A 24,618-nucleotide genomic window follows, 5' to 3' on the forward strand; every position below is an offset into this window, starting at 1 on the left:
AACAGCATACATTTAATAAATATATTTTTGATAAAAGTGTTAAGGTTCTTTAAAAGCCCAAAATAAATATGCTACATAATCCACTAGTAATAATTTGGGGTACTACCACAAGGCTGTACATGCCGGTACTCTCTGTGCCTTAGAAGGGTGAGACAAGAGGATCTCAAGTTAGAGACCAGACTCAAAAACTTGGCAAATTTCTAAGCATATCAGTAAACCCTGTCTCAATAATAAATAAATAAATAAAAGTGGTGGAGACTGGGTATGTAGCACATTGGTAAAATGCCCATGATTAATCCCTGGGTTCAATCCTCAGTACCACAAATAAGTAAATAAATAAAATAAAAGAGAGAAAGAGATAGATTGAACTATCATGTAATTTAAATTCAAAATAAATTTTTAAAAAATATGGGTATATATGTAAAGCAATTGAAATCCTTTTGCTGAAGATATTGCTACACTTCTATTTTTATTGTATCTTCATTCACAGTATCCAATAAAAGGAAACAAGTGTCTTTTAGATAAAAGGTATTATCAGAAAATGCCTTCCAGCTGCAGATTATTCAACTAATGCCTTTAGAAACTACACACTTAAAATTAAAACTGGTCTCTAGAAGGCAAGACTCAGATACTGGTGTTTTTAAAGTACTCCAAGATATTTGGTATCTGTGGGCACCTTGTTTCAGACTGTTCTAAAATTCAGAACGAGGTACATATGGGAGGTCAAGATGAAACCACAATATACAGTAAATTCTTCAATGGGTAATCTTAACTCAGACACTCTAATAGATGAAACAGTTTTGGAGATAAAACTAGATTCCCTGTTTCACTGATTTCTGGGTTATGGATTCAATACAAACATATATTAGAAAAGACTTAAGGCTACTGGTTAAAATCTATTTATAATAGGTATTGAAAATATACCAAAGGCTGGCTGTGTTGGTGCAGGCCTGTAATCCCAGTTGCTGGAGAGGCTGAGGCAAAAGCATCAAATTTCAAAACAGCCTTAGCAAAAGTGAGGTGCTAAATGACTCTGTGAAACCTCATCTCTTAATGAAGTAAAAAATAACCCTGAGACTGAGTCTCAGTAGTCCAGTGTTCCTAATTTCAATCTCTAGTATCCACCATGAAAAAAAAAAATATGTACCAGGGGGCTGGGGCTGGAGCTCAGTGGTAGCTAACTTGTCTGGCACTTCTTTTAATTCCCAGAATTACATATAAGTAAACAAAATAAAGGTCTATCAACAACTAAAAATAGTTTTTTACAAAGTGTACCTATTTGTTGACAGCCTGTGACCTAATTTGCTGTGTACTTTAGTTTTTGAGATGGAAGTTGGCCATGCATGGTGGTGCATGCCTGTAATCTCAGCTGCTTCAGAGTCTGAGAGAGGAGGATCCTGAATTTGAAGTCAGTCTCAGCAATGGTGAGAAGCTAAGCAACTCAGTGAAAACCTTTCTCTAAGTAAAAATAAAAAAATAAGGGTAGGTATGTGGCTCAGTGGTAGAGTGCCCATGACTTCAATCCCTGGTTTTGTCTCCCAAAATATGGGACTGGGGATATAGCTCAGCTAGTAGAGTGCTTGCCTTCTAAGCATCAGGCCCTGGGTTTAATTCCCAGTACCACAAAAAACAAAAAACAAAAAAAAAGGAAAGAAAGAGAGAGATTGATCTTTCATGTAGTTTGAATTCAAGTTTGTCCCACTTTTATTTTCCTGCCACACCAGAGAAAGGTGTTTACTGAAATGTTTGGAATGTTTCTATGGTTCAGGGCCATTTTAATAAAAAGGTCTTACATATGAAAACAAAATGAATTGAGGACATTTATTGGGACACATAAACTACACTACCTCATTTAGAAGAGATTAATTCTTTTAAATGTCACCTAATTTTATTCTGCTTTATTCATATGTAAAAAGCTCGGATTGTTGGTAAAGATGGTGCCTGGAGGGGCTGGGAATGTGGCTCAAGGCATAGAGCACTCACCTGGCATGCGTGCGGCCCAGGTTCCATCCTCAGCACCACCTACAAAGAAAGATGTTGTGTCCGCTGAAAACTAAAAAAAAATAAAAATAAAAATAAAAAAAAATTCTCTCTCTCTCTCTCTCTTTCTCTCTTAAAAAAAAAGATGGTGCCTGGAGCATTTCTCTTCCAGGAGCTCAGGTCCATGACACTGAATGGCGTGAACTTTTAATGGCACAATGGCACACCTCCAAATCCCCAAAGTGGCGTGAACTCTCAGCCAATAAAGAAGTAAGAGCCCACTCCCCCCTGCTCCTCCTCATCCCCCATTGAGCTCATAAATATCAATACCCTCTCCCTCTCCCTCTCCCCATCCCCTCCCCCTCTCTTCCCCCTTCCCTCTCTCTTCTTCCCCCTTCCCCCTTCTCTTCTGTGACAGGCCTCTACAGTCCTGTTTGTTGAGTTTATGGAGCTTTTCCACCATTCCTACACAGATGATAAATCAAATCTTTTAAAAATGTTCTCTAGTTCTTGAAGAAAAATGAAATGAAATATGGGAAAATAGTCATTGATAATGTTGAAAGTGGAGTTCTGAGATGAAACAAAATTTCTTACTTTGCCAATTGCATCTGGGTACTTGTCTCACAAATTTTAAAGAATAAAATCTATTTAATTAAGCAAGTTGAAATAGAACTCCCACCATGTGGGATGGGGAATGATACCAGATAAACTCATTTTTGTGTGCCATCTTAAAAGTTTACATATGTTTTTCAGCAGAAATGGAAAAAAAATATTTAAAATAGGTTTTAGAAAAGGCATCCTGACTACCATATGGGTTCATTTTCATCTTTTCCATGACCCATCTTTCCTCTTGCAACTTCACCACCAGACAAAGGACTTTGTTGAAGGTGTTTCCAAAAGTGGGCATTAAGGTTTTTTTTACATTTGAAATAGGCCTTAATGGTGCTGATTAACATATCTTCCAGTTATCCTCCAGCTGTGTTAGAATAAGGTTCATAATCCTGATTACACTGTAATTTTACTATCCCTTCTATTTTATACTAATTCACTATGAAAAAAGAACCCTAGATTTGATTATGTGAACAGAGAGCTAGAAAACTAGAGGTTTATTCTCACACCTAAGAAGAGCTAAGCTGAAGTTCTGGAATTTATATTGTTGTTCTGAATTTGTGATACTACTTCCCCTACATTAAAAAAGCTCTTGAGGGGCTGGGGATGTGGCTCAAGCGGTTAAGTGCTCACCTGGCATGTGCAGGGCACTGGGTTCGATTCTCAGCACCACATAAAAATAAAATAAAGATGTTGTGTTCACCGAAAACTGAAAAAAAATAAATATTAAAAATTTCTCTCTCTCTCTAAAAAAAAAAAAAAAAAGCTCTTGAGTCATGAGGAGCATTGAGTTAAAATCCAGCATCAGCAACTTAATGAGGCCCTAAGAAACTCAAAGGGACCCTGTCTCCATATCAAAATATTTAAAAAGGGCTGGGGATGTGATTCAGTGGCTGAACTCCCCTGGGTTGAATTCCTGGTACCAAACACACACACACACACACACACACACACACATACACACACACACACACACACACACACATACACACACACACACACACAAAAAAAAAAAAAAAAAAAAAAACCCTCCATAACAAGCTCTAAAAGTACAATCTCTCTTGTGCATGGAAACAACAAATGAAGTTGGGGTTCTCTTCAGATAATTATTCCAGTCTTCACCACACAATGTGGGAACATGCTGGACTCATTGCACATGGATGCCCACAAAGGGCTTTAGAGACAAGCTGAAAACACCATACAATTATCCAACAAAATGCCCAGGTTTTTAACTGCTGATCTAAGCTTCACTAGACTAGTAAGGGTCGGGGATGGAGGTTTATCTGCCACAGAGACCCTCTGAGGAGTCCTGTGAAGATGACCTTAGGCCTGAGCCTACACAACTCTATTTTAAAAATTCTAGTTTCAAACCTGCAGTCTCACCAGGCACACACACACAGAGCACTCCAGTATGGCCTCAAACAAGTTATTTCCCCCCAACCTGATAAATAGAGTGAAGCCCCTGGCAGGCTCTCCTAGCCTGATAAGAGAGAAAGGCAAAAATGTCAGGGTGGAGAACACCAGACAAGATGTTTCTGACCCCAGGGTAAATGACAATGAGAAACCTGGTGTTAGCTGAAGAAGATTGCAAGGGGGGTCAAAAAGCCCAAAATTTTATGTAAATAATACAGCTAATGAACAGGGATTCAGCCAGCCAAAACAAAGATGCACTTGAGATAGATAGCCTGATGAGGACCTGACATCCCATTAGTTGTCTTCATTTCCTGATCCTCTGCATAATACTCACCACTCCCCAACTCTATGCCCTTGTCTGGACCATGGTGAGTGCTGCAACTTCTCCCTATGATTCTCTCCTCAACCAGTCATCTGCTCCATACCAGGAAAGCCCTGCCTTGGTTTTTGTCCTGATCACCCTGGTCTGAGTGAGTGTGCATATCCTGGACATAAAGCCTAAGGCTTGAGACTTTTGAACTTAGCATTCAGAGGGAATGTCTGTAATTAGCCTGTCATTATTGCATGAGCTTTTCAGTGCTTAGAATTAATTTATAATCGTTAGCTCTAAATAGATTATGTCTATTGCAGTACCTAGCATTAAGAATTGTTGTTTTCTTGATTAAGAACCTATAGAGTGAAATTGTGTTGAGTAATTGAGTGAATAAAGCATTGAAAGGGGCATAAGTGCATGGAAATTCTTTATTTCTCTCCTGTACTGCATATGTCACAATTGTTGCCCCCTCAGAACAAGTACCTAGCCACAATTTTCATTTTCCACCATTGCCACTCTTGCCAGGTTCAAACAACATACTTATCCAGTCTCAAGATAACAAGTCACTCTTATCATTTTCTTGCTTTCAGGGTTTTCAGAGTTCTCCCTGTGATTTGTTTTCAGCTTCTTAGCACAGAAATTTGGGCTCTTCATCCATGACAGAAAGCCTACAAAATGATTAAAAGAATGGCACCTAAGGGACTGATTGGACAAGTCTTCAGGCACTGACTCCAACCTAAGCCGAGTGGGTCCAGAATCAAGTCCAAAAGGCAAGCTGGTCCATTTTCATTGTTAAAAGACTAAGGATCAGGGCTGGGAATATGAACTTAAATAAAAGAAATTAAAATACTTCTTATAAGATATCTGCTGTTTTCCAGATATTCACTGTACCACATATGATTAAAACCTGACATTTTCCCTCCAGTGGGTATATTGTTGTCTATAACTGTATAAGAAGTCACTCTAAAACTTACTAGTTCACATTTGGATTGAACTGCATTCATCTGCAATATTTTTGCTGCATATGTTTAGCTGTTAAGATTACTGAACTTCAGAGGGTGATCTGGCTGCCAAAAGAAAAAGGACCCTGAATCTTCTTCACATGATATCTCAGAATCTAATAAATTAAGGTGAGCTTGTTCTCATTGAGGAGACAGTGTTCTAAAAGAAAAAGCAAAAACATTAAAAAATATTTCCTGACTAGATACCTGACTAGTACTCTTTCATAGCCACAACTTTACAAAAGCCATAAAAAAAGAAGAGCCCTGACCCAAAGTTTGTAGAATGCATTCTGCATTTGGCTAGAGTAGGAGTAAAATCACATTACCAAATTTCTGTACACAGATAAGGCTAAAGGACTATTGATATTATGTCACTAATTCTGCCTTTTGTAACAGATGAGGTTAATACAGCTGTTCAGTGTCAAAAAATATTTTCAAAATCCCATAAGTACTGTGTGTGTGTATGTGTGTGTGTGTGTGTGTGTGTGTGTGTGTGTTTATATGAGTGTAGTGCTGGTGGTTAAACTGAGAGAATTAATATTCCTGAGCTATATTCTCAATTTTTTCTTTTTCTTTTTCTTTATTTTGAAACAGGATCTTACAAAGATGCTTTGTTGTGTGCCCACAATTTTTAAGTACATATCAAGATCAAATATGCCTGACACAAAGGCAAAACTTACCTCCTTTAGAAGCCATGATTCATCATTATTTTTAAGTAGTGACATTTTTAAGTACTGACATTTATTCAAAAAGGGGAGGGGGGGTTACACACATATGTGGCTCATGTCAGCAATCTTAATAATTTGGGAGACTTAAGCAGAAGAATCACAATTTCAAATTCAGCCTAAATAATATGAGAGGGCCCTAAGTAACTAAGCAAGATTTTGTGTGAAAACTAAAAATAAAATAAAATACAATTTAAAAAGCCTGGAGATATAGGAGTTTAGGAGAATTACCCTGGGTAATTCCTCTCCCCTTAAAAAAAGAAAAGAAAGAATAAAAAAAAGAAAACCAAAATGTTTACATCTGATGAACTTTTTATTCAATAGGGATAATATGTTTGAGAAAAACGTCTAAAGCTTGTAGCAAGGATTTAAAATAAACTTGGGAAATTGCTGAAAATTGAATTGAAAAATCAAGAACAAGCAATATTTTTAAAAATTCTTATCAGGAGAACTTTGAAAACAGGCATATTTCATTTCAGTCATGATGAAAATGCAGGATGCTATGGAAACAGCAACAAAAGGACTGTATCTGTATCACAAAAGTTTTGTAAATGGAGAATATGAAACACTACATTAAAAAAGTGAGGGTGAGACAACATTAAGGCCATATGTGTAATCTAAAATAAATAATATACTAAATCTCCACTATATGAATTTTATCTGGGAGTATGTCTACAAAACAACACCATACTCCTTGAATAAAGCAGAGGATTTGTGATAGTATCAAATTAAAAATGATTTCACATCTGTGGCTGTTGTGCAGGGGCTTATATCAAAAAAGCAAGGTTTGGGGCTCAAGCAGTTGAATGAAGCTGTGAGGAACTTTTGGGAAGTTAGGCACGCTACTTTTGAAGGCAGCAATAGCCCATAACCAAACTCTAGCCTCTATCCCTCAGCCCCCCAAATTATTAAATAGAACTTTTTTTTTATGCAGGTCAGACAAAGAAAGCATATCAACAACATTTTACTGATGTAAGAGCATGCTCACAAATAAATGTTTTTTTTTTGATCTTGAGTACATAGATTGAATATGATTGTTTATGACCTTGGTTACTTGCTAAAAATACAGCCTTCTGGAAGCCTGGCCAGCTACTAACATACATGGTCTTTTTTGTCCTTAAATGCCTCATGGCATTGAGCATTTTACAACTTCTACTGTAAGGGGCAATGCTAACCTCTCCATTCTTAAGGTACAACACATAATGCTGTTTATCTCTAATTCTTACAGACAAAAAACAATAATCTTGCTCTCTTGCCACCTGGGTAAATTATGTTTTAAGTCCACCAGTTCTGCTTAACAGGTAAAATGTGGTAAACTTGGATACCTGGGCTGGCCATGCCAGTTGTTCACTGGAGCCATTGGCTGCTGTTGTTTCATTTTATGCATCATCCATTGACTGGACTTGAAGGCCTTTATCCTTCTTCTTCTCCCCAGACTCAATCATCACAATGGAAAATGTTGGTGGGTATTTTCAAAATACAGAGATCTTACTCTACTGGATATACTTTGGATTCCTATATTTCTTGATTATCTTGCAATTTCTCATTCTGGTAATCTCTCCTACACTTGCATCAGTTTTTGCTGTCAGATCTATAGAAACCATTCATCCTATGACCACAGCAGCTGCACATGACTCATTTGACTACTTCTCCAAATCATCTATGCCATTGCTGCCACTTTTTTCTTTGGCCAGGGACTGGAGCCTGGGCTTCAGCAATTCATTGATAGTTCAACTTCCAAGGTTCATGTTTCCACACAGTGCAGTCCGAATCCTTATTTCTGTTTACAAGGAACTAATCCCATTATGTCACAGCTCTCCACAGGAGTTCACTGTAATTGGACTGAAGCAACAAAGTGTTGTATGCTTCTTTGTGTCCATAGGTGCCACTACTCCCCTAAAAATCTCCATTAATCTATCAGGACTGAGATATCTCTCACCTGCAAATATCCTAAAGACTATGCGATTTGCTGTGTGGGTGTTGAGACCCAGGATGTAAAATTTTGGTCTCTAGCAATTGAGAGATGTGAGGAAGAGTTGGCAGTGTAGTCATGCTTATACAGAGGTAACAATAGCTCCCAGGTAGCCCAGAGCATTCAGCCCTCAGAATCCTGCATCATTCCATAGGTCTTTTCATATATAGGCCAGAAAATGAAGGTGCTTGATCAATATTTTACATAGTGAACACATGCTCAGAAGAAAATGTTTATGACAATTAATGTATACACTTAATCAAGGTATTCATTACTTAAATAGATGATAATAATATTAATCATCATCATCATCATCATCACCATCATCATCATCATCATCATCATCATCATAACAGTAACCTGTTTGAAGCATCAACAACAGAGTAGCTATAGCCATGTTTGGCCTTTCCAATGATCCACCCTTATAGGTTTCATCATCAAAAAATCTACACACCTGAAGTCTTCTGCAAAGATCTATTAGCAAGGAGATAAGAGCTCTGCATTCACAGGCCTCAAAAATATGCTGTATTGTGATATGACTAGAACACAATCCCCCTGTCTAGGATTACTAAAACCCATCTCCAGATGGTATCTAAACAAGCTCATCATTCTTGCAACTTATCATTGATCAACTGCTGCGTGGCTGCACCTAAAGATATCATATGTATTGAAGTCATATTGATATTATTATATGGCAGTAACCCATTCCTGTGCTGCTGATAACACACCAACTACTATGTGATTTTGCAACACAACTTTTTGTATTTGATATTTTTCTTTATTAACTAGAGTTAGAGCCTGCTTTGTATGATTTAAGGTTTGGCTGTGTACTCTGTATCTTATTCACCAAGGTTACATAAAAATAAAGAAAATACCTCATCTTCATGAGTTTAAAATTTTATCATATAGTCTTCTCTTTAGCTATAACCACACCATAATTTTCCATAGGCTGTATGGTTTGAACCTAGTATCCTAATAATGCCAGAAGAAAAACCAGAAGTTCAAACATATTGAGTAACATTTTCAAATTAAATCAAAGTTTAGGCAGTAAAAAATTGTCTGGATAAAATGAAGATCAACAGACTGTTGACTATAATAGATAATGTTACCTTCAGTATACATTGAAATATGGGTTTCAACATTTAAACCTTAGGAATTAAGCCAGAATTAATAAAGGGGTGATTATAACAGCTGCTTCTCTTCTTATCATTTCAATTTTGCCTATTCATAAACCAGGAAACAAGAGCCAATATTGTAATGCATGTCTGTAATTTCAGTGACTCAAGAGGCTGAGGAAGAAGGATTTTAAGTTCAAAGCTAGACTCAGCAACTCAGTGGGGCCTTAAGCATCTTAGTAAGAACTTGGCTTATCTTTAAAAACAAATGGGCTGGACATGTGATTTGTGATAAAGTGTTCTGAGTCCAGTCCTTGGTACAAAAAAATATTCTGCTTTTTTGTGCCACTATCTAACTTCTAAGACAATAATGAAAGACTGATAATTCATGTAGTCTAGAGGATGTGAGTTGTGGCTTTGGGGTCACAGAGAATTGATCCTGAATTCCAGTAAAGTTGCTTAATATTCAGGAGACCTTTCAAATATTCTTTCACACTGAACAGCTATGTAAACCTCATCCATTACAAAAAGCAGAATGATACCAAGTGTCAACATATTAGCAATTCTTTAGCCCTATCTGTATACATAAAGTTGACAATGAGTTTTTACTCCTCTTGTAGCCAAAGTGCAGAGTATATTTCACAAATTTTGGATCTGAGCTCTTATTTTTTTGTGTGTGTGACTTATGTAAATCTGTGACTATGAAAGTGTATTAGTCAGGAAACATTTTATACTTTGTTTTTACTTTCATAACACTGTCACCTTCATGAGAATGAGCCCACCTTAATTTATTTGATTCTGAGAAGAACGGTGTTTTTTTTGGCAACCATATCTCCCTCTGAAGTTCAGTAACCTTACCAACTATCACTTAATCCAGTAAAAAGTTCCCATATGAACCCAGGCTTAATTGATGATAAGCCCACACTTGAGACAATAATTTTTATATGATTTCTTCTTATTCAGTGATAGATATCTAATTCACTAAACATGGGCTGAATGCCAGGATTCAATCACATGTGGAACAGAAGTTATATGAAAAACATATTGTGCCTTATAGGTACTGGTTAAATTTTTATTAATTTAAATTTAAACTTTAATCTCTTGGCAGGCTTTATTAAATTATATGGAAATATGTGTAGACTTCTATGCCTTTAATGTTTGATGATATTCTCAGAGTACCCCATCCTAAAAAAGAAAATTGAAATAACAACCCTGCATTAGGCTAAAGACAAAACTGCAAAATAAATTTTTTTTAAATGTTTATACTCTAGTTTCTGGCTTACTGATGATCTGATTACCTAGAGTCTTCTCTCCAGTGATATCAACCTCTTTTGGTTAAAGTATGATATCTAAAATGAAAATGGATCTGTGCCCAAAATCCTGTGAGAAACAATTTCCACTTTTGTACACTTCTGAGTTGTAGATGGCTTCTGTCTCAAAGTGCAGAGTCTCTCCTGTTCTTTGGCCATAAGAGAATGTTTTTTGGTATGTTTATTCCATAACCTATGACGCAGAACTGAGTTGTCCATTATTTTCACCTTGCTAAGTTCAGGGTATTTATGAATCTCAAACATAGAATATAGCTTTAGTGAACATAGATATCCCTGAGAGGTCAAGAGTGAATTTTAGGATGAAGCTTGAAAAATACATTTATTTATTAGTCAATTTATATTTTCAAAAATAATAATATTTTGCATATAGTGGTTTAAGTTATTAAATTGATTTAAGCTCTCCTTCTTAATTTTTATTATGAATACTAGAAATTTTTAAATTATACTAATGCATTATATTGTTTTTCCCTCTGGGAAAATATTAATGCCTTAGGACATTGCTTAGAAGTTTAAAATAAAATTTGCTTTCTCATAAGACCAGACAGCACAAAAGTTAAATGAAATTTTAAAGTAATTTTGATAAAATTTTTATTCATAGAAGTATACATTTTGGGTGTGTGGGAGATCTTGCCTCTTGGTTTTATTTTCCCCATTGGGTTTCTCCCCACTGAAATTAAGTTTTCATCACATGAGAAGAACATCATATATGTAAGGGTAAAAGAAATTGAAGTTAAAGCGTAAAAGTTAAAGGGTAAAAGACCGGGTGTTGTAAAGTTTCTAAGCTGCAAGGTCTGAGTTAAAATGTAAAGGATTAGGTATTGTTAGGTTTCTATGCTACCTGCAAAACCTGAAATTTCTATAGATGTTAAGACAATGCTTGGAACTGCCCAGTAAATATTTCCCCTGAGTACTTGGTTGTTTAATAAGGGCTCTGTGTGGTCGTACGTAGGCATTGCAGGGCCTGGACCAATCAGTTTAAATGTAACCCCCTCCTTAGGAATGACCTATCACTCCAGCCTGACCTGTTCCCGCCAATGAATGAACTAATCATGTTTAGGAGTTGTTGTTCAATTTTCCCGCGCCTCATGATGATTTGTTCTGATGTATACAAAGCCCTCTGCCCTCCCCAAAAAGTGTACTTAAGCAGTGCTCAGCCCCTACTCAGGCTCTGGGCTGCTTTCCCTTCTTGAGTGGGCATGGAGCCCCAGCATGCTGGTTCAATAAATCCCCCTTCTGCCAATTGCATGAGTGGTCACTTGGTGGTCTCTTTCTCCAACGTTTCGTGGGACCCTTACAATATAGTCTTTTACTTTTCCCCCCTCTCACTAAGGTGTGGCTGTAGAGTTTAAGAGTGGTGAGGATAATACAAATGATGAGAAGTGATGAGATGTCATTCCAAGTCCTCATCAGCCTCCCCAGCTCAAGTGCATTTTTTATTGAGCTGGCTGAACGTCTGTTCATTTGCTCTACTCTTTATACTAAATTTTGCAGCTTTTTTACCCTTTTTTCAAACCTTGTTAGTTACCACCATATTTTGCCATGACATCATTTACTCTAGGGCCAGAAACATCTGGTCTGGTGGTCTGCACCTTGGTCTTCTCACCCTTCCCTCTTATTAGGTGAGGACAACCTGCCAGAGGCCTCACTCTGTTTATGGTGAGGGGAAGTGATTTGTTTATGTCTGAAGGCAATACTTCAGGGCTTCTTTAGGCATGCCTGGTGAGACTGCATGTTTCAAACTGAAGTTTTTAAAATGGAGTTTTTTTACGCCAGGCCTAAGGCCATCCTCACAATAGTGTAGTTAATTTGTCCAAAATTAAGGTGTTTTTTGTTTGTTTGTTTGTTTCTTTAATGTATTTGTCATCAATTGAATTTTTTTCATTTTTCTTCTTTTTTTTTGTACCAGGTATTTAACTCAGGGGCACTGAGATACATCCCCAGTCTTTTTTTTTTTTTTTTTTTGTATTTATTTAGAGAGGGGGTCTCACTTAGTTGCTTAGTGCCTTGTTTTTGCTGATGGTAGCTTTGAACTCATGATACTCATGTATAATTCTTCTGTGCCACAGGGGTTATGGCCTGTGCCACCAAGTTTGCTTTCAACTGAGTTTTTAAATATGTAAAACAACTTTATTAAAGTGACATTTAGAAGCATTCCTAATATTCAAGCAAACTCCTTTGTCCTGGTGTGGCAGGAAATAAAAGTGGAACTGGACTTTAATTTAAATAACAAGAAAGTTGAATTGCAAGGGCTTAATTAGAACACAGATAATTAGAAGGTTACAGGCCATAGCTCTGTTGTACTTGTTTAAAATAATTTTTTTCTTAGTTATGGATGAACAAAATATCTTTATTATTATTATTATTATTATTATTATTATTATTATTATTATTATTGTTATTAATGTGGGTCCAGTATCAAACAGACTGCCTCATGCATACTAGCCAAGTACTCTACTACTGAGCAACAACCCTAAATCCTTACCTGGTATTTTTTAAAATTTTTTTTATATTTAATTTATTTATATGGGGCACTGAGAATTAAGCTCTCGGCCTCATATATGCTAGGCAAGCACTGTACCACTGAGCCACACCTTCAGCTCTTTCCTGGTACTTTTTAAATACCTGTTTTACAGAAATTTTAATTAGTAGCTTTAACCCTTTTCCAATATCTGTTTGGATTAAATCAATAACCTAGAAATCAGTGAAGCAAAGTCTAGTTTTATCTCAAACTCTGATTTTACTTCCTCTTTCTTCCCCAGACCAGACACCTTATCACAGTGTCTGAATTAAGATTCTCCCTTGAAGAATTTACTCTATGTTGTCCACATTCCAAACTCCAAAATTTACCTATTCCTTAATTTTGGAAAAGTCTCATAGAATTTTTCCGGAGGTACCAAAATTTATTGGAGTACTCAGAAGAATCCATATCTGAGTCTTGCCTTTTCGGGAGCAGTTTGAATTATAAGTATGCAGCCTTTAAGTCAAGTAGATGGATGATCTGCAGCTGGAAGAAACCTTTTCATCAATACCTTGCATCTAAAAGGCACTTAATTTGATTCCTTTTATTAGATACTGTGAATAAACCTACAATAAAAATGGAAGTGAAGTAATATCTTTAACAAAAGTGTTCCAATTTCTTTAGATATTTACCCAGAATTATAATTACTGGGTTATAGGGCATTTTTTAAACCAAGAATTGTTATTGTTATTTATTTTTACTTATTTAGGCACTTTACCACTGTGTTATATCCCTATTTTTTTTAATAAGACAGGATATCACTGAGTCACTTAGGCCATTGCCAAGTTTCTGAGGCTGGTCTTGCATTTAAGTTCCTCCTGTTTCATCCTCCCAAGCCACTGAGAGTACAGACATTCACAATGATACCCTGCTTAAAAAATATTATTAGTGGATTATATGTCATTTTTATTTTGAGCTCTTAAGAACCATTATAGGGGCTGGGAATGTGGCTCAAGCGGTAGTGCACTTGCCTGGCATTCATGTGGCACTGGGTTTTATCCTCAGCACCACGTACAAATAAAGATGTTGTGTCTGCCGAAAACTAAAATGAATAAATAAATATTAAAATTCTCTCTCTCTCTCTCTCTCTCTCTCTCTTTAAGAAAAAGAACCATGAAATTTTTTTCAAAAGTATCTTTATTAACTTCATATTGTAACCAAAATTTTTATCTATGCATATACACCTATACTCTGGAGTCCCTACTATCTTTCAGATATTTGTTTTGTTTTGTGTGGTTTGGTGCTAGGAATTGAACTCTGCGGGTGCTTACCACTGAGTTATGTCTCCAGTCCTTTTTTTTTTTTTTTTTTTTTTTTTTTTTTTTTTTTGAGACAGGTGATATATCACTAATATCTCAATAAGTTTCTTATAGCCTTTCTATGTTGTTAAGGCTGTCTTTCAAATCACAATCCTCCTGACTTGCCTCTCCAGCCTCTAGTATATTTGCCACCATACCTCGCTCTTTTAGATTATTATAATAATCTTTTCAACAATACTGCCCAGGCTACAGAAAATCTCTTTGACTGATGCATTTTATCCCTGAGGGAAGTTTATATGAAGTAGCCAATGTAGGACTATTCTGTAAAGATTTGTTGGAATAAACAGGGATCATTGTTTTTTAAGTTCCTTTCTGAACAGCTGTTTGGTATCATAGTTCATAAATGTGCTGGGAAAAGGATGTAAATTCATTTGTTTGAAATCTACAGAGATTTACATAAGCTCAATCACCTTTTGTTCTAGAGTTTGGGACTTCAGGACATAGTAAGGTAAATAAAATATGTTAAAGTTGAGATATTCAGTACACACATTGACACACACATACACACACACAAAAAAAAAAACTTTCTAGGAGCAATTGTTAGTTTTGGCATTATTACTAGTGTATCAGGGACATAGTAACATAAACAAAATATGTTAAATGTGAAACATTCAATACACACATACACACACCCACAAAAAAAAAAAAAAAAAAAATTTCTAGGAGGAATTGGTAGTTCTGGCCTTATTACTAGTGTATCAGTGTTAGGCAGGATTCAGGAAGTGCTAAAATCTCACTCACGCTTAGAGTAGTTTACTGTATTCCTCCCTATTTCACCTATAATACAAGCTAGAGTGAACTTCATCTGTCAGCAACAGCAATTGGGAAAATATGCTGGCAGATTTTTTTGAGATAAATTGACAGCTTTGATATTTGGGTATTTTTGTGTCTTGGTCACAGCTGATGAAACACTTGTGAAAAATTTTATGGCTCCTAGGTATCACCATTTTTTTTGTATCATTTCTTTCATATTTCCTTCTTTTTTTTTTTTTTTTTTTTTTTTTTTTGTGGTGCTAGAGATTGAACCCAGGGCCTGTGCATACAAGGCAAGCACTCTAAAAACTGAGCAACATCTTCAACCCCTCTCTCACATTTCTGTTCGCTAGAGGTGATGATGGTAATTGGGAATTTTGTCCCAAATGTGGTACATTTCTTAAGACCGGACTAATATCCAGTGTATCTAAATCTCTCTACTCATTCATGATTTTGCCAAAGAGATACTCACAGTAGTTTTGTTTGTTTTTTTTCCTTAAATTTATCTATAGATGGAGGGAGAGTGTCTCATTTAATATTCTGCTTTATTTTCAACATCATTCCCTGTTAATATTTGCTTTTTATAGTGTTGCTAAGTTTGGAACTGACTATCTTGCACATTCTGCACACACACTCTAACAGTGAACTTTGCCTCTATGTCCCAATTCTAACTTTAGGTTGGATAGATACATTCATTCACGTCTAATGTTATTTTTCATATGGTCCATTTTACATATGCCTTTCTATTGCTCTTAACAATACTATTGATCTACATATGGTTTCAGATTTGATTTATATTATAATATATTGGTCTGTATTATTGCAATATAGTTTCATAATATACATTAAATGTGTCTCATAACAATAACTATATTATTTGTTTTTTTATTAAAGGTTTTGGGGTATTTTACATATATTTTATTTCTAAGATAATTTTTTCAGTCCCTTCTTTTCTTTTCTTTTATTTGGTACTTGGAATTAAACTCAGGGGAATTGAGCCACATCCCCAAACATATTTTGTATGACATTTAGACACAGTATCTCACTGAATTGCTTAGTGCCTCACTTTTTTTGATGCTGGATTTGAGCTCACAATACACCTCCCAAGGCACTGGGATTACAATTGTGCACCAACAGGTCCAGCTCTCTTCTTGAATTTAAAGAAAAACATGCTAAAATTTTGATAGGAAAATATTATATATTAAATTGAGTTAAAATAGTTGTCTTTTTAATGATTAGTTTTATTTACACACATGCTATTTTATGTGCTTTTGTACATTTTTATTTTGTTTGAGATAAGTTCCACATATTTTCCTTGAAATCCATTATACATGTGATATATTTAACAGATGTAACTTCAGTATAATACTTATGTGGTATTTTGTACCCTAATTAAACCAAAAATCTTTCTGCGCTCCAGAACCATTTTTTCTCAAACTTTATTATTTTTATTTTTCTGAATCACCTCCTCTTTCCTCCTAGGCCGCACATTTCTACTGTATTGACAAGTATAGCTCTAGTCTTATGCTATCACATACTTGTACACTGTCATTTTATACACATACTATAATTTCTACAGGTCTAAGCTGCTTGGTGAGAAGTATATATATACAGTTTTCATGATGAAATAACAGCAATTTCTACTCCATCTTTAGTTCATGATAATTTGTTCTGTGTCCTCATCAATACATTGTATTCTTTTTGTTGTTGTTGTTTCTTACTGGAAATTTAAATCAGGGGCACACAGAGACTGGGTCACACATAGTTGCTTTGGGCCTTGCTATGATTCTGAGGCTGGCTTTAAACTCAGGATTATCTTGCCTTAGCCTCACAATCCATTGGGATTAGAGATGTGTGCCATGGAACCTGGTTCTATTTTATTTTTATATTGAAATATATATTACTTCTGAAAATAATTTATTCTTGATATTAAGAAAGCATAGAATACCATTTTCCCCACAAATAACTCCCCATTTTTTTTGGAAAAGATGTCAATTTTTTTTGGAAAAGATGTCAATAGTGCTAGGTGTATAATTTATTAATGTCTAAATGGCAAGTTTATTATTATTATTATTATTATTATTATTATTATTATTATGCTATGTATTAGTTACAAAACTTTATCTCTTCATATTATTGTTGAAAGAATTCCCCACGCAAAGACACTTCGCCGGGAGAATTCCAATTTTATTGCAAAAAGCAGTGTGCTTATATAGAACTAAGGGGGAGATGGTAGGGTTTAGATAAATGGCAGGCAACCCGTTTATTGGCAAGTTCTTTCAGATATCAGCTCTGGAGCCCAGGAATTAGTTCTCATTGGGGCTAAGGTTCCCCGCCAGCGAGGTTTGAAATTGGCGCCGGCGGGAGAGTTCACACGGGAGGGAACTTTTCGCGCCACTGCAGAAAAGAAGAAGGTAGGAAGAAAAGGTGCTTAGGCACCATGTTGGGGTTTTTTTTCTCTGGGGTATGGCTGCCGTTTATACTTTTCCCAACAATTATAAGGTATATACTCTTTTTCTATAACTTTATAGCATACATCATTGTGTATCAAAATGACCTTTTGGGGGTTGGGAGGTGAGGGGAGGGATCATGGGGTTAAAAATGATGGTGGAATATGATGTATATTGTTATATAAAGTATATGTATGAAGAAGTGAATTCATGTAAATATAATTTGTATAAAACCAGAGAAATGAAAAATTGAAAAAAAATGTCCGTTGGTGAGTTGTAAACTTTATGAAGTACAAAATGTATCCTGAACATTTGGTAATACATAAACCTAGTTGTAGGTATTTATAGTGTTGTCAGAAAAATTAAATAAATACTGTAGAGTTCATTTTTTTGCAATGTATACTCATAATTATATGAGATGCATTTTGTACATATACATGTATACTACCATTATATATAATTAATAAATGATTACTACATCTCACATTAACTACATTTATTTCAAATTAATTTGTCTTTTGAAAGCACTGATATATGACACTCTTTGATATGTACACATGGTGTGTCCTCAAATTTGTCAATTTTATGTGTTATGTTCTTTCCTTTATTCTCCTTTTTATAGAATTTCTTTTTCCAAATTATTGAGATTAATAAATTTTAAACAATTCAGTATAACAGTGCAGTCTGTAGATTTTCTTTTTTAACCTAAGACAAAATACATCCCAATTTTAATAGGCTTATTGTTATGTAAATGACTTTTAAAAACCTGCATATATAACACCCTTACCTGACCTTACTCTGGACTATTGATATCTGGGTGGAGGGGATCTCAAAGTGATCCATGGAAAAGGCAGAACAGGGATGGATCAAGATGTGACCTTGGTGGATACTGAGTATGTAGTAGTGAGTATTCATGAAAAAGTATTGGTGGAATAGGTACGGGTAGAGAAAAAAGTGCTGTGAAGGAAAGAGGGAAAGAATGACCAGCTCAAGAGTTCAGATTTAAAAAGTCTAATGGTGGATCAATGGTAGTATGAGGGTAAAGGGTAGTTTCTTTGGAGGCAGAAATAAGGTAGAAGTGAAAGAAAAAGATAACTCTGGCACAGTCCCCAAGAGAAAGAGTCAAATGAACACTACTCTCTCTCTCTCTCTCTCTCTCTCTCTATATATATATATATATATATATATATATATATATATATATATATAGCAAACTTCTATAACATTAGATTAAATTCAGCCAGCCTCAGCAATTTAGTGAGGCTCTAAGAAAATCAGCGAAACCCTTCTTCTTTATAGAATATTTTATTAAAGGCTGAGAGTGTTTCTTAGTAAAAAAGCATATCTGATTTCAATTTGTCATAAGAGAGAGAGAGAGAGAGAAAGATCTTGCAAAAATTAAAAAAAGTAAGCAGTGACACTGTTAGTTGCCGCAGTCTGGCTGGGCACAAAATCACGAGCCACTCACAGCCTTGTAGATTCAAACAGCAATTCTTTATTCCCGAACTGTCACCAGCACTCTACACACATGTTCTTGGGAAAAAGCACTTCCACTGGGCTCTGCATCCCAAAATACTCTCTGAATCCCGCGAGAACTCAAAGGGAACTCAAGGAGCCATTGGGCGCCTGAGGCAGCAGGATACACCCTAGTCCCAGCAGGGTCCTCCTTAAACCTGGAACTGCCCTAAACCCAAGGAGCAGGTGCCTGAGGAAGCAGGATACTCGCTATTCCCAGAAGGATACACCCTAAACCTGGACCCACCCTAATCCAGCAGGATCCTCCCTAAACCCGGATCCATCCTTGTCCTTGAGCAGGGTCAGCTTACTCAAACATACATGCTATGTCACTGCAAATGACCTGGGTCCAAGGCAAGCCCATTTCCACAATGGAGAGTCCTCCCTCTAAGCAACATGGGGTAGGCTGACAAGGAAATTGCCATGTGTCATTCTTACTTAGCTATGGCTCTCAGCAGTTAGTGTCAAGGATGTAAATTATTTAAAAGTAATAGTGAGCTAGTTGGAAAACTCATCTAGGTTACTAACTACTGCTAGGGAAGTTAGTCTACTCTCCAAAATATAAAAGTGAGAGAGAAATCCTTTATTAAAGTGTATATAAGAAAAAAGAGGAGTTTTGACACAGCTTTTAGATGACCCAGACTGTGTCAACTTTAGCAGGTGATTAGGGTTCTGCAAAGATGATAAATCCTTGAGTTATTTGGAATAATGTGATTTTATCTTGTCTTCATAAATGAAGATTGAGGTCTAATATAAATCAGGCTTGGTAAAGGAAAAACATTTCAATGAAAAGTAAATATATGAATAAACACATAAAACAATATTTAACCAAAAGTCAACCTTCAGAATATTTATGCAATTATGTAATCACCAGTAATGTAAAAACAATGACAACTAAAGAAAAAGTGAATTAATAAAAAACAAATAAATAATGTAATGAATTAATTAATTAATGAATAGCTAACAAGTGCAAAGATGTAATGTGACTGGAATTGTCAAAGTCAGCTTGTAGCCATGAAAAAGTGTAAAGGTACATAGAAATGGTGTTTTATTACTTACTGAGACATACCCTATGAACTATAAATTCCACTCCTAGGTGGGAAGAGTTGAACATAGAACCCACTCACCTGGCTCTCTCACTTGGGAACTGTGCAAAAAATTACCTTTTTCTTTCCCTCAAATTTTATTGCTGCTTCCAAGAACACTACCCTCTATATTCACGCTATCATTATAGACTTGTAGCATGTGAACCCCTCTACTGTTCAAGTTTTTCTTCTTTATTTCATTGCTCTTTTTCTCCCTACCCCCATATCATCCACCAATACTTATTTTGTATAGCAAAATCTACATACTCAGCAATCACCAGTCTTATATCTTACTATATCAATTTCCGACCTTGTGCATGAACACTTTGAGATCCCCTCCATGAAAACATGAATAGTCCAAAGTGATCAGAATGGGGGTAAAAATTGCAGAATATTAAAGGTCAGTTACACAACAAGAAAGCTATAAAGAGTGGATTTCATTTGAAGGTGAAAATAAAAAGAAAATCTTTGGACTTCACTAGTTAAAATAAAGGATCAAAAATTTATGAGTCTCAATAATTTGAATTATACTTGTGAGTCACGTTTTTTGGGGAAGGGATATAAGAACATTGCTAAAGAGTTTAAAGTTCAAACTGTATTTTTATATGAGACAAAGAATAGAAAAATTAAATATATATATATATATATATATATATATATATATATATGAAAGTAATTGTGATATCATTTTCATAAAAATATATATACATATTTATTCACAAATTGCTTTAACCTTATAAACAGTCATAAGTGTCAATACATTTCGCTCTGGGTGAGGTCCTATTATTGGAAGAAAACTTTGCCTTAAAATAACCCCATACAGAGGCATTTAATGCAATTAACAGGCCTCTAATAGTAATAATAATAATAATAATAATAATAATAATAATAATAATAAGAAGAAGAAGAAGAAGAAGAAGAAGAAGAAGAAGAAGAAGAAGAAGAAGAAGAAGAAGAAGTGAGGTGGGGAGGATTTCAGGTTGTGAAGCATACCTGTAATATAAGTTACTTGAAAAGACATCACAGGAGAATTTTATACATTTTCAGAAGACATATATGTATATATTATTTATAAAAAGTGTTTATGAGTTCTGTAATGAGGGTGCACAAGTCCAATACATAGTCTTTTTTTTTGTTGTTGAATATTTTTTTGATGTAGATGGACACAGTATCATTAGTAGTTTCTTTGTTGGCTTTTTTTAATATTTAGTTTTAGTTTTTGGCGGACACAACTTCTTTGTTTGTATGTGGTGCTGAGGATCGAACCTGGGCTGCCCGCATGCCAGGCGAGTGTGCTACTGCTCGAGCCACATCCCTCTCTTGGGTGGCTTTTTAATGCCATGCTTCGTGTTCAACCCAGTACCTCATACATGCTAGGGAAGTTCTCTACCACTGATCCATAACCCTAGTCCCCAAAGTCCGTTGCTTAATGTATTTTTTTTTGGCGGGAGTGTATGTGTGTAGTGAGGGGATTGAATCCATGGCCTTATATAAGCAAAACAAGCACTTTACTGACTAAGCTATATTCTCAGCCCTGATCTGTAGTCGGTTAACAATGACAATGGAGCAGCCTGTCATTCAGACATTGATTCTGTGCCCACTTGGCTCAGATTGGAGGCAGTGCCTGAAGCCTTGACCAATCAGTCACTTAGGTGAGAACTGTCCAATCCTCACGCAGCCAGTGATGAGGGGGAGGGCTTCCACAAACTTCTCTTCCCTTGGTGTCTGGAACCCGCCATTTAAAAAATCTTTTTGTAGGCTTCTGTTCTGGATCCGGAGCCCAGGTGTCTGTGCTATGCAGAATCTGAAAACAAACCACAGGGAGAACGCTGAGAACCCTGAGAGCCAGGAAATGGTAAGTGTGCCTTGTTATATTGAGTCTGTGTAGGAAGGGGGCTTAAAGCTGACAGGAGTGGCAATGGTGGAAACTGGCAGTCATGGCTAGGGACTCCTCGTGGTCCTCTCCAGAGTCTTGTGGCCAGAGGGTCTCTCTGTGGTAGCTTAGCCTTCACCTCCTTCTGACTAATCTAGTGAGGCTTAGATCAGCAGTTGAAAACCTGGGCATTTTATTCCATAATTGTATGGTGTTTTCAGCTTCTTTCTAAAGCCCTTTGCGGGCTTCCATGTGCCATGAGTCCAGCATGTCTCCAGATTTCATAGTGAAGACTGAGATAATTACCAGGAGAGAACTACAAATCCATTTATTGTATTCATGCATGAGAGAGGCTGTTAATTTTAGGGCTTGTTATTCATGAGGGTTTGTTTGCTTGCTTGTTTGTTTATTATTATTATTATTATTATTATTATTATTATTATTATTATGTGTATGTTGTCTTCTTTTTGGTACCAGAAATTCAACCCAGAGGTGTTCATCCACAGATTCACATTCCCACCCCTTTTTAAATATTTTTATTTAGAGACAGGGTCCCTTTGAATTTCTTAGGGCCTCACAAGTTTGATGATGCTGGCTTTTAACTCATTCTCTTCATGAGTCCTGGGATTTTTAAATGTAGCAGAAGCAGTATCTCAAATCCAAAACCAAAATCTGAAATCCAAAACTTCAGTTTAGCTCTCCATAGGTCTTAGAATAAACCCCTAGTATTCTAGCTCTCTGTTCACATATCCAAAACTAGGGTTCTCTGTTCACACAAAATAAGTATAAAATAGAATAGATAGTATAATGACCATGTAATGAGGATAATGGGCCTCACTCATACACACCTGGTGGCTAACCTAAAGATGTTAATGAGCACAATTAAGGCTTATTTCAAATGTAAAAGACCTTGAAGCCCACTTGTGGGAACACCTTCAACAAAGTCCTTTGTCCCAGGGGTGATTCCTGATTGAATTTGAAGAAAAAAAGATGGGTCATAGAAAGAATGAAAGTGAACCCATATAGTAGTCAGGATGCCTTTTCCAAAGCCTATTCTAAATGCATTATGCTTCCTGTTCTGCCCAAAACCATCAGTAAACTTCTAAGATGGCACACAATAATGAGTTTTTTTTTTTTTTTTTTCTGGTATCATTCCTCATACCACCTGGTGGGCATTCTATTTCTTCTTGCTTAAATAGATTTTTTTCCTTCAAAATTTATGAGACAAGCACCCAGATTCAATTTGCAAACTGAGAAATTTTGGTTAATCTCAAAACTCCACTTTCAGCATTATTAATCATTTTCCCATGTTTTATTTCAAATGTATGCACCATTTATAATGTTTTTCTTCAAGAACTGGAGGGCATTTTTAAAAGATTTTAATTTTTTTTTTAAAGAGTGAGAGAGAGAGAGAGAGAGAGAGAAGAGAAGAGAAGAGAAGAGAAGAGAAGAGAGAGAATTTTAATATTTATTTTTCAGTTTTTGGTGGACCCAACATCACTGTTTGTATGTGGTGCTGAGGATCGAACCCGGGCCACATGCATGCCAGGCCAGCGCGCTACTGCTTGAGCCACATCCCCAGCCCTAAAAGATTTTAATTTATCATTCTGAGATTTTCATATGAGAAGAAAGCAGAATAAAAGTAGGTGACATTAAAAACAATGAATCTCTCCTAAATGAGGTTTATGTGTCCCAATTAAGGATTTTTAGAAATTGTAATGGGTCATCAATTGAGGGTTTATTTATTTATTAATTTGTTTGTTTATTTATTTATGGTCAGGCAATCTGGGGTTGTGGCTCAGTGGTAGAGCACTCACCTAGCACGTGCAAGGTCCTGGGTTCAATCCTCAGCACCACATAAAAATAAGTAAATAAAAAAAAAATAAATAAATAACCCACACAAACATTCCAAATATTTCAGGAAACTCTTTTATTCTGGTGTGGCAGGAAAAAATAAAAGTGGGACTAACTTGAATTTAAATTACATGCAATTTCAATCTCTCTCTCTCTCTCTCTCTCTCTCTCTCTCTCTCTCTCTCTCTGTACTGGGGATTGACCCCAGGGCCTCATGCTTAGAAGGCAAGCACTCTACAAGCTGAGCTATTTACTCAGCCCCATTTTTTTGGGGTGGAGACTGGGGATTGAAGTCAGGGGCACTCTACCACTGAGCCACATCCATACCTTTATTTTGTATTTTACTTAGAGACAGGGTTTCACTGAGTTGCTTAGTGCCTCACCATTAATGAGACTGGTTTTGAATTCATGATCCTTATGTCTCAGTCTTGTAAACAGCTGATATTACAGGCATGCACCACCATGCCTGGCCAACTTCAATCTTTTTTTTTTTTTTAAAGAGAGTGTGTGTGTGTGTGTGAGAGAGAGAGGGACAGATATATATATATATATATATATTTTTAAAATTTAATATTTATTTTTCAGTTTTGGGCAGACACAACATCTTTGTTTGTATGTGGTGCTGAGGATCGAACCCAGGCTGCACACATGCCAGGCAAGCCCACCACCACTTGAGCCACATCCCCAGCCCCAACCAACTTCAATCTTAAGGGCTAAATTACACGCAATTTAGATCAAAGTCCATGTCAATATCTTGGTACTATATATATAATGTTGTTGATAGACCTTATA

The sequence above is a fragment of the Marmota flaviventris genome, unplaced genomic scaffold (assembly GCF_047511675.1).
Source record: "Marmota flaviventris isolate mMarFla1 unplaced genomic scaffold, mMarFla1.hap1 Scaffold_49, whole genome shotgun sequence".
Taxonomy (NCBI): domain Eukaryota; kingdom Metazoa; phylum Chordata; class Mammalia; order Rodentia; family Sciuridae; genus Marmota; species Marmota flaviventris.